The sequence below is a fragment of the Tasmannia lanceolata genome, unplaced genomic scaffold (assembly GCF_043159265.1).
Source record: "Tasmannia lanceolata isolate RefF3 unplaced genomic scaffold, GAP_Taslan_0.1 ptg000002l, whole genome shotgun sequence".
Lineage (NCBI taxonomy): Eukaryota > Viridiplantae > Streptophyta > Magnoliopsida > Canellales > Winteraceae > Tasmannia > Tasmannia lanceolata.
Window position 1 is genome coordinate 51,474,515 of NW_027518679.1, and position 12,703 is coordinate 51,487,217.

Sequence of the window (12,703 nt, forward strand, 5' to 3'; positions counted from 1 at the left end):
CAATGCACTAATTTGTCTTGTCTTTTATTATTAAACAGCTGTCTAAGGTGAGTTTTTAAATGATGAACAGGAGCCTTAAATTAGGCATCTTATCAACAAAAGAGCTGCAAATATCAATGGCTAATCTCTTCTTAAAATGCCAAAGAGTATTTTGGGAATTATAATAGGCCATAAAACATGTAAAACAAGTCGAGTTTGTCCCATTACCAGAACATGGGCATTGGCGTGCTAATATCAATAAGTCATTTCTCAGCTCACTTTTGAATATGAGAACATAAACACAGGCTAACAACTTTTTAGCAGATTTTGTCTTATTCATTCAATGCATCTGAGGTGGCTGTTCTCTTCTGCAACAATAAGCCGCGAAATTGCATAGTAAATCCCCTAAAATAAATAAGGTTGTCTTGCTACAAAATAATTGCCATTAACGCACTGTGGGTGTGTGTTTTAACAAAAAAATGCAATCGCATCACGTTGTTGGAATTTACGAACCATGGCCCCCAACATAAATAGGTAATCCTCACCAGATTATTCTAACCATCCTCTCATGTAGATGGGATTTGCTAGGGACCATCGCAGGAGGCATTTCGCGGATGGGCTGTTGCATGTGAAAGCAGCCACCTCGGATGAATTAAATGAATAAGACAAAATTTGAGCATGTGCTGCTGGCCCACTGTTCTCACATTCAACAACCCATCAGTGAAATGCCTTCTGCGATGGTCCCTAGCAAATCCTTTAGTTTAAATGCTGCTAAATTGTCTCGGGGTACACTCTGGTAATTAAAAGTGATCTATACTTCACATCTCATGAAGAACCAGAGATGACCTCAATCTATCTTTTAATCAAGTAAAAGTGATTTACTTCTCTTACATCACAACCCTTAAATTCACACGAAACCCAATTTGAGGAGGAGGCACCAACAAGGCCATCATAATTTGAAGAAGAGCTAAAGATCCAGGAAGTTGAGTTAGAGGATGAGAGACATCTCGGAACATTAGGGGTTAAAGTCGTTCTTGAGATCTTTTGTGTTTTCACTTGACCTTAGATATTGTCTTTAAGGTTAGGTCTTCTCTTTGATCTCTTGGTTTGTAACCCTATTCTTGTGATAGGGTAAATGTTGTGTTCGCTTGTAATACTTTGTCACATTTTAATAAACCGGCCGGCAGGCGTCCCGCAAAACCACAGCTTACCTTTCAAAAAAAAAAAGCTATGAGGGGGCTCTTCACTTTGTTGCCATCTAAAACCTTGTTTGTTCAGATTTAGCAGGCATGAAAATACCTGCATTTATTTTTTTAACCTAAGACAACAATTCCCAAGCCTTAGAAAAAAAAATCCAACGAAAAAAATGGAGGAAATTCTTTTATCGGTGGAAAGCCAAAAGTCTTAAAAGTATACTCTTTGCAAAATCCAACCAATGAGCTTTTCGCCTCTGCAAATACATAAAAGACCCCTCTGCCTAAGCCTAAGATGAAAGACTCTCCTCGTCTGCTAAAGAGACGGAACCCTCTTGATTTTACATAGTGTGTGGGCGTAAAGATCAGCATTTTTTATAAAGCACAGTGGGTCCACTTCATAGGATGATCCAAACTGCTCATTTGTTAGTGTGAAACGACCAGTTACTCCAAAAGCTTAAGCTGTTGGAGAAGGCATTATTTATTATTTTATACTTTAACTCACATGTGGCCACTCTTTATTCGGGTTGGCCTACACGTGGGGGTTTGGCATGTGGACTTTTGTTATTAAGGAGGTTTGAACCTAGCATTTGCTCTAATACCATGTGAAACAACCAGTTACTCCAAAGGCTTAAGATTTTGGAGAAGGCATAATTTATTATTTTATACTTTAACAGTGACCACAACGTAAATAGTCTGTAACCCGTAAATCATCTAGGACGATCCAAACCCTCCAATCTATAGAGGTGTCCATGATAGGGGTTAGGATCATCATATGAAAATGATTTTCTTAGTTGTGGCCCATTAAATGAACGATATTGACAATCCTATAAAGTGGAGCCCATTTTACACCCACACACCGTATAAAATCCTAAAACCCTGCCTTATCCTCAACCATCAAGGATGTCTGGGGTGTCAGGTGATGTGGCATCCCCGAGAAACGGTTCAAAAATGAAGGAGGTTTTTGGTAAACCGCAAGGACGATTGTCTCTCTTTCTTTGGATGAGGTCCATACTTTCTTGTAAGTAGATAATACTTACGGGGAAAGTGATACATTTGCCCCCATTTCTTTCCCATGCCACCCCCTTGTGCTTTTATATATGACTACTCTTTTTAGTTTTCAATCTACCAGCCCGGGGAAGAAAAGGGGGCAAATACATCATTTTCCTACGCATAGTGACATTTGTGCCCACGGGGAATATCTAATCCCCAACCCCGCGCCCAGCCCCTACACTAAAAGACAAAAAGGCCAAATGGCAGATTTGCTAGCGTCCATTGTCGAAGGCATTTCGCGGATGGTCTGTTGCATCTGACAGCAGCCACCTCGTTAATGAGATAAAATCTGCTGAAAAATGAGCCTATGTGACTGCTGTCAGATGCGACAGACCATCTGCAGAATGCCTTCTGCGATAGATGCCAGTAAATCCCTAAACAGAGAGGAGTTGATTGAATGGAGTTCTACATAATGAAAGTTGGTAACCAAACACGGCCTTTTCCAGCATTTCAACCCACCCTCCCCCGCGCGGGCGCACACACACACTGTCAATGGCAAAAGTTTTACATCTAATTTTTATTTTTCCTTATTTCCAGAAAAGAGAAACAAAAGGACTGAAGTGCTAGGAAAGAGGATAAAAAGAGCACCTATCTTTTAAATAAACTGACCCATAAACACATGATGCATAATTAGGATGGAAGAGGGATTCTTGATTCAAAGATTGGCCTTTGAAAATGGTAAGACCCATGGGCCAATTTTTCTGCATAATTAGGATCACTTTGTCTATGTCAATTTTTCTTATTTTCAGATTGCATGTTTGTCTATAATAAGGCCCTGTTTTGTTTGGATTTTAAGAACCGATTATGAGTCATAAACTGATTATTGCACTAAAAATTAGCTCAATTTTGTTTGGATTTCAAGAACCGATTATGAGTCAAAAACTGATTATTGCACTCAAAATTAGCCCAATTTTTTTTGGATTTTGAAAACTGATTATGAGTCCAAAACAGATTATTGGCCTCAAAATTAGTCCATTTGTTTTGGATTTTGAGAACTGGTTTTGAAAATCCAAAGCAAACAAGAGGAAAATTGGTTTTCAGTCGAAAACTGATTTTAATTTTGAGTCCAAAGCAGACTACAGGACTCAAAATTAAAATCGGTTTTTAACTAAAAATTGTCTTTTATTATTTAAACAGTTGTCACATGAGTAGCCTTCCTTTATCTGCCACCATATATACCGTAGGACAGGTGGGAGGAGAGATATTTCAGAGGGCACGATTGAAATGAGGGTGAGAAGTGGCTAAAATCAGGAAAAAGACATCCTTTTTTTAGTTTGTTTCCTAATTTTTAACCACTTCTCACCACTTGGAAACAATAGTTTATCAGAAGAAAAAAAATTATTCATGGTAGCTACACGTGCCCTAAATAAGGTTTGTTTATGAAAGGACTAGAATCAGATAATAGGTTGGGTGTCTGTTAGAGTTAGTGCCCTAAAAGTCAGCACATTTCGTATATCTTGCCACATTAAAATTAGAAAAAGAAAATATTTCATAACATTTACTGGGTATTAACTAATTGAATCTATGTGATGTGCTTATCATATGACATATATTCGTCATTGCGTGGCAAAATAGAAATGTCATGCTCAAAGATTCACAGATCCTAGGGAGCAGGGAGATATGGGACGCAGGAGCGGATAGCGGAAGCTTTAAAATACCAATTGTGCGGATAGGGAAGATCAAGAATCAAGGAATTGATGGTATAAAGAAAGGAAATTACATATGTAAAAAGAAATCAAGAAAGAGGCTTAGGGTAATTTGGGCTACAAGTAATTATGGGAAGGGAGTGTTGGCTGGTTTCTAAAGGTGGCTGATTAACAAGAATTGGGGGTAGTCTTGGATTGTAGTGGTTCGGATGATATGTATTGGGTTTATGGGTGAATGGATGGGGTTGAAGCAATGGTGCTGTTGGGATTTAGAAGAAGAAAATGGGCTTCTTCAATGGGCATAAATAAAACCTACATAAAACAAGTTAGGAAAATATAAGAAAAGTCTGAAGTTTTTGTTTAGAAAACTTACACACACTTCTTCTTTACAAAATAAGATAAAAATAGAAGAAACTTTATCCACCAAACCAAACGAATATTTTTTCAAAAGCCCTCAAAAACTTTTTACAATGCCATATTTATAGGCATTTGCTTGGACGTTTCCCACTTCTCCTAAAACTAGGAAACAAGATAAAGTAAACTTCTAAAATATCTCTACACAATATTTATGAAATCTAAAGTATCCTAAAAGCTAGCAAACTCCTAAATAATCTCTAATTTTGGACATGTGGAATTCGTCCAACTCAAAACTCCTAATTAAACTGAAATTCGAATAATAATAATTGAAAATACATTCTAATAAAATAAAACTCCCATGGGATCAACGTGGGCTGTTGATCTGCATGCTCAGATGAGATGCCCTCATCAATATGTGTTAGGAATTAACAACGAAGCAGAATAACGATGCAAAGATAAAACGAAAGATCACACACAGATTTACGTGGTTCACCCAACCAGTTTGGTATGGGCTACGTCCACGGCAGAGCGACAAGCCAATGATTCCACTATTCTGAAGAAAAGATTACAAACCCTCACACCTCTCTCTAGAGCGTCTCCTGATAACACATCCCTTTTATATGGCGTTCTAAGACGCGTTACAATAAAGAGAAAAAATCATAATTCATGAAAGTACGAAACTACCCCTAGTATAAAAAATACACTAAAAAATTCAGGTATTTTTAGGGACCGCCGCAGTCGAGGTAGAGTGTACAGTACTTTCCAAATTAGACTGAGATCAGGCTTCACCAATAACAATATGGTACCGTGGTCTTAAATGTTCATGGTTGAGGTCAAGGCTGGACATCTCCTCCTGTACACAACCAGTACCAGTCTTGTGTACATGCACGTGTCGTGGAATGGCTTATCTTAGTCACTTGGGTATTGGACCACAAGCAAGAAGAGTGGGTGTGACAATGGGTTCATGCGCTGCATATGATCACATTAAAATAATCTGTGGACATGTTAGTAAGGCTATTCTGCTAGACATGACCATTTACATGTCCTTAAACCTGAGGGGTCATATTGGTTTGTAGGCCCGGCCTAGATTCTTGGTTTATCTAACCGTGGTCCTTCTATAGGTCACCAAAGGATAGTACTATAGTCTTGAACCAACTCACGAGGCTAATATGGGTACCCGACATGGTTGTGGAACCCCAAAGGTCCTACAAATAGATTAGTTATAAAATAAAGCTTTTTCGAATAAATCATTTTATTCTAGAAAAAAACATGCTTTCTCTTACGTGTAAAATGCAAATTGTTTGTGTCTAAATTACACCTAACTTGTGAATTAAATAGACCCAAATTTCACTAAAATCACATGAATTCGAATGAGCGGAATTAATAATAAGGAGGGGTGCATGTATCAAAACAAAGGGGAGTCAATATATTATAAGTTCGGTAAATTTCAAGTTTCAAATATGCGGATGGTTTATCTTTTACCAGGTACAGAGCGTGTTGCAACTTGCAAGACATATACATCTGGGGTTTCTGGGGACCGTTGGATCTCTCATACGGGTAGACAGATGATCAGAATCCCGATGCTGCCCGCGGGCAGCAAAAGTAAAAGTGGGTGGTTTTTTAGAGAACAAGAATGCTCCCTGTCGGAACGACACGTCCTCTTCTTGACTCGTTTAATGGATATTTTCCCGCTCCAAAAGGCACATGATAAATTCGTACCCCCTGGGATAATTCGCACCCATATACCCTCGTTTAGAGGGGTGCGAAGTATCCAAAATGCTGCTCAGTTTTTTATTTTTATCTGGTGCACTTTTTCTCGCAACTGGGCTACTAAATTTGAAGATATCAGGGGGGGTAAAAAACCTACTAATTTCGCGGAGGTTAGAGAAAGGAAATAGTAAGAAATTATGAAGGGAAATGATATTTCACCCCCTTTTCTTCCACGGGCCACCCCCTTCCAGTGTATTTGTGACAACTCTTTTCACGCTAAAATGGGGTGACCCAAGGTAGAAAAGGGAGTAAAAATATCACTTCCCATTATATATTGCTCTTTGAGACATTTAATAAAGCAATGTGCCCGCAGTACCTGAACGGGATTTGTTTAAATAACCCGGGAAAACCTCTCTCTCTCTCTCTCTCTCTCTGACTTGATTTTGCCGTGTATCCCGGCCCGTCACTGTCCATATCTGAAAAAATACGAAAATAAATACTTTTTCTTTAGTTGGGTAACCTGGAATTAAGAGTACTTCAGTTTTAAAGTCCCTCGAAAATTGAAAAATGCGAAAACAAGACACAATTACTCATCATATTAAGGCCAGGAATATTTTTTCCATGATAAATCCGCGTCTCCAAGTGGAGATGAGGGTTAAGTCACTAAAATTCAAGAAACGAAATCCGGCAAACTAATGTTTCCTGTGATGAGATTTTTGCCACTTCACCCTCATCTCCACTTGGAGAAAGCCTATTTATCATAAAAACAATTCATGGTAGCCAGACGTGCCTAAAAGAAAGTCATCTATCAGACCCAACTTCTAACTCACTTATGTTTTCATATCCATTGTTACGGGATCGGATGATCCTAAGCACATGATTTAGTGATTTACTCAAATAATCTAAGCCAGATTTTTGTGTTCCTTTATTTTGACGGGGTGTGGTTTCGTGATTTTCTAGAATATCCACAGCTTTGATTTTAACTAGCTTTGATTTTACGTACTTGCACTCCTATGCCCTTTCTCCTAGGAGCAACGGTTTGGATGCACGGCATGGACTCAAGAATAATAGTAGACAATGTAGTTAAGAGGAAGGTAAAGATTCTTACCGATGAAGGGCATTGGCCTAGATTTGTGGGGGCCGGGCTGTCAAGGTAAAGAATAACTGTGGGACCCATACGATTATACGTTGTTAGGACAGCCAGCTAAGGCGGAGAGCCACCGTCCGTCCGATCAGTTTTGGGTCACACAGATACATATTTCTTACAATCGAGACGGTTGAAGCGGTAGACATATTTCTTGATCCTATGCTGACTCGACATCACATCAAAAGATACACCACTTCAAATATCATAGCTTTAGATCTACTCGGCAGGACTATAAAGAGGCTTAATAGATTAAGGGCCCAAAATCATTTCGATCATTGTGTTCTGAACCGTCAGATCCACGTGGCACACGGTGGCCCAAAAAGAGGGAAAACAGCCTAACAGCCACTCTTTTTGACTTACCCTCCGTCTCAACTAGGTTTTTGTTTCTGTAGTAAATTGTAGTCTAATGACATGTTAAGTGAAAAACATAAGCATAACGGGATTTACTAGGCAATCCATAGAAAGCCATTTTGCGGCTCACTTTTGCATCTGAGAACAGCCACCTAGCGTTGCTTTTTAGCAGATTTGTCTTATTCGTTATCAATCTCTCTTACAAAAGTGATCGGCGAAATTGCCGAGCAAATCCAATGCCAAAAAATAGACTCCAGTCTAAAGCCCAGAATTTAGCCAATAAATTGTCGCCACGTGTAGCTATAATTTAACCAGAGGTCCACTTTCCAAGATGTTGATCCGCTGCGCCTTTTTTCTTGATATTATCTCTACTTAGCTGTCTTCCTCTCCCTCTCTATTACAAAAAAAAATTGACTAATATGTCCTTACAATAAAAGAGAATTCCGAAAGAATCCCGACTAGATTTCTCGAATCTCTCTCCTTCCAACGTTCTTTACATGCTTCAGACCTCTTATCATCCGTTTAACAGAGTTCTGGAAATTTTCAGAAATACGGAATTTTGAAATTTTAAAGGGGATGTATGGAAACACAACAAAAGTTAGGTAGTTTGAATCGGATTGCGTAACCGCCTTACATTTCGATATTGCGGAAATGATATATTCTTTCCTTTTATTTGTTTTACACACCCCAGCCCCCTCTACTCCTTTACTCTAAAGATAAACTAGAGGAGGCTGTCCCAAGTGAAAAAAGGGGCAGATACTTCCCTTTCATATTTTGCCACCATCTAGTAGGATCTTGGACACCACAATTTGTAGCTCTGTCCCATCTGACTACGAAAACTTCTGTCCATATCCTAACCATATTTAAATTCTGTCAGAAAGGTTCACTACTTGAGGATATATTCACCCACTTTAACGTTTTTTCTTTAACGGAAAACGGTGGTTGAGAGGGGGGGGGGGGGGGGGGGATCATCTCCCTTAAAATTCGGACTAATCGGACCATTGTTCTTAGATTTGGACTACCCATATGTGACGGTTTGTCTTTAGAAAAATGAGATTCTTGTCCTTGATAATAGATCTTTGGCTATATTCTTAATCATTGAAGGCGCACCGAGCCCCCGAATAGAGTGATTTGATTCAATCTGTATATAGAAAGAAAGGGCTGCTAATTCAATCATTTTTTCTAATAATTCAATTTGCTTACTATTTATAAAAGGGGTTTTTATATGATGTCCGACCGTCAAATTTACAAGGGCAGGGTGGCAAAACTCTGCTCATTTGATTTTTGATCTAAAAGAGAAGTCAACAAAGATGGTTTGACTAGATAGAAAATCAAAGGGTAACAATAAAGATAGCCCGAAGGTTTGCTATTCGATATTGTTTTTAATTGTTGTTTAAAACCCATATAAATAAGAAGATTACTTTACTTATTAAATATCTTATAAATGTAATTTTCTTTATAGCTATCAATTACCTTACATTTTAAAAGTCTCTATTTCTACCTCACATAAATTTAGTAAAAAAAATTATTTTTTTATGAATGATGTTCACATATAAGATAATTCTTACGGATTTAAAACTCAGATAGTGTGCATTAGGTTTTCGCGTTTTCTTTTTTAAAGAAGCTTAACAATGCACAAATAATAACAATCCAGGATGACATAATTTGCTAAACAACTTAATTAGGGGCAGAGCCAGGAATCTACACTTGGGGAGGCGGACTAATTTGCACTTTGCCGCATTGGTCATTGGGGGGGCCATGGCTACAGAGCGAGCCAATTTTCTATATAATTTTTTTTATAGCTATAGAGTAAATAAGGGATTTTGCATTTCATTGAGTAATTTTCTTTATCGCACCTGAAGTTAAATATCTTGAATTTTACTAAATCGAACTAAATTTTTTTAATTATTCTTGGAAGAATACTTCCATACTAGACTTTTCCATATGTTCTCAACTCAACTCAACTAAGCCTCTGCCCCAAATTAGTTGGGGTCGGCTGATGAATACTCTAGAAAATTTTCATGAAGAAAGGTGAAAGAATCTACCCGGCTCAAATTGACTAAGTCTAATCCTGACACTAGTCGGGTTCGTCTACATGCAAGGGCGGAGCCAGGAATTCACACTTGGCGGGGGGTGCTTTACCCATTCTAAAAATTAGGATTAATTTTTTCCTCCAGAGTCCTTATAGATTAGGATTGTGTTTTTTAACCTTTAAAAATTCTCAATTTTGATGATGTTGGAAACATGGTTTTACCCTAAAAAGTTGGAGAGTGGACACGTTTATGCTAAAAAGTTGAGAGTATAGTGAGAGGGAGATCGTGCGATAGTGCCAGATTCTCTGGAGTGAGAAACTTGTGCTCTATAAAATAATGCCTAAAAATTAGGATTAATTCTTAGAAGAGTGGTTGAAATTGCAAAAGAACACCATTCTGATTTTTTTTTTTAAGGCTAAAAAAATGAAAAATCACTCAAAAAGATGGTTAACGAACGCACCCGTACTATTGTCGGCGTTCCTGAACGCCGGTAAAACCCATATGTATTTTAGGGTATAAAAGGACTTTGCAAGTCTTTGGGGGGGGGGGGGGTGCTCATGCTAAATGTAGCTCCGCCCATGTCTACATGGATCATTTTCTTCCATCCTCTCCTATCCAATGTCATGTTCCCTGTTAAGTTCCTAGGCATCAAGTCTTTCCTCATTATTTCTACCCAAAATCCTAATGTTCCCATCCCCAAAATCCTAATGTGCAAGTACTAGCATTTTGAGCAAGACTGTCGAATAAATAAGCTAAAAAATTGGCCAAATTCGAAGCTAATACAATTTAAAAATACGGTTATCTAGCTCCAATTTGATTTAAACTAGTTCCATCAGAAAGATACTAAAGTATACTTTTTGAAGATATAAACATCTTCTCCATACAATAGAACTTACTTTTTGATGTAAACATCAGACAAGGGTCAAAGCATAAAAGTTCATACATCGTTTTACAATAATTCTACTCTCTCCATTTTTCACAAGGGAAATGATATCCCCCGCCCTCCCCCTCTTATGGATAAAATCCCCCCTTTAACGTTATCCGTTAAGTTTTGAAGGGAAAGAAAAACGTTAAAGGGGGTGAATTTATCCTCAATTAGTGAATCATTCTCACAGAAACCGTTATAGGTGGGGTTTTATCCATTCTGGGGGGATTCATTTCCCTTTTTACAAGTGGTTTTATAAATCTATTAAAAATCTTAAGAAAAAATTAAATAAAAATATATTTATTCATAATTTAAAATATCGTCACATAATGCGGAAAAATTGAAAAAGAAGGTGAACACGATAGGACGATACCCTTAACTTCGAAATCAAAATATAAATTTATATACACTGAAATTTAATTATTCAAATTATTTTATAAAGAAGACTTCAAGACAAAACTTTTCCATGCGGTTGTAGACTCAAAATCTTATGAGAGGACCTCCCACATGATGACGTTGAGAGGAAAGAGGTAGAATACATGAATCAGGTAGAACACTAGGAGACAGTGAGGAGGTTTGATAGATCGAGGAACAAGGCTTAAGGAAGAATTTTGAGCTCAAAATCAATTCTCAATATTCAAAACAAAATTTTGAGTCCAATAATCAGTTTTGACTTACAATCGGTTCTCAGAACCCACAACAAAACAAACCCAAAGCAAACAAAGACCTGTTGAGAACCGACTGTCACTCAAAACTAATTAATTATTGAACTGGAATTTACCTCGTATATTTACCCTTTTTCCTTCCCTGGGCCACCTGCTTGTAGTGTAAAAAAGGGCTGTCATAAGTCATAAGTCATAAGTCATAAATACAATTCCCTTTACGCTCTGTTCACTTGCGTTCCCGGGAAAGCAAATCTCTGGAAACAGACTCCTTTTTTCTTGACAAGACATAATTCTGGAGTTCACTTGCTTTCCTGAGAAAATAACAAGCCTGGGTGGAATATGTCAAATAATGACATGGAATTGCCAAAAATGACGTAGAAATGTCTCTTTTCTCACTAATGTGGGAAACCAAATCCCATTATTTTGGTCGGATTTGCTTTCCCGGGAAAACTAGTGATAAAAGGTGGGCAAACAATTTCTCGGGAAACATTTTCCTGCATAGATCCTGCGCACGTGAACAGGCGCGGGAAACCTTTTCCTACACAGTTTCCCTGGATTTCTTTTCCTAATGCCACGTCAGAATCCCGGGAAACCTTTTCTTTTCCTTTCCCGGAAAAACAAGTGAACAGAGCCTTAGTGCATGCCAAGCTGTGAACGAATGTCTCGTTTCGAGAATTTATCCAATGTAAGCCTCTACAGTCCAGTATTTGGTAAAAGTACTGTACGGCCGGTACCATAGGATGATCTAAACCGTCCATTTGAGGGTCCACTACATAAATAAATAGGTTGAGCCCAGAAGATCATTTCCATAGGATGATCGTAGCCCTCTGATCTATAAGGAACTGAACAATATGAAAACCACTAGAGATCGGAGGGCTGTGATCATCCTATGAAAATAATTTTTGGGGTACAACCTAATTACTTTGTAGCCCATCAAATGGATGGTATTGATCATCCTACAGTGTCGTATTTTTTGAAAAATACTGGACACATGGGCTTACACCATATAAAATCTCGTTTTTTTTTAGATAGGTGGTTTTTAAAGAGGGTATGTGGCAGACTATATCGCTTTTTAACGTCAACTCACGTTCCAAGGGTGCGAATTATTCTACAGTGGGTGCGAATTTATCATTGCCCTTTTTTATTACCTTTTCCCAAGACATCGAATCGAATGAAGGCTTAGGATCATCCTAGTGGAGCGATTCTTTAACCATCGCACATCCATTGTGGAGCCCACTGAATAAACAGTTTAAATCATTAAAATGAAATAGTTTTCCGCCGTTTACTTTTGCAACATTTATTACTACCCCCAAAATTAAAATCTCGGCCCATTAAATTTGAATCTTCCATCAGCTTTGTCCGTACTCATGCTATTAACGAACAAGGGTAATCTAGTCATTTCAAAATAAACGGTCTCTTACATTAAAAAAAAAGGGAAATGTTATCAGCACTACTGTAATTTTGATGAGGGCACTCCTCATTTTATTAGAAGTATGGTAGCCCGCTAGGATGATCCAAACCGTCCATGCGATGTGCCACAGCCTAAATAGGTTGTGCCCCAAAAATCATTTCCATAGGTTGATCCTAACCCTCCGATCTGAATGTTAGAGGGTTGACCCTAATCGTCTATAGATCGGAGGGTTA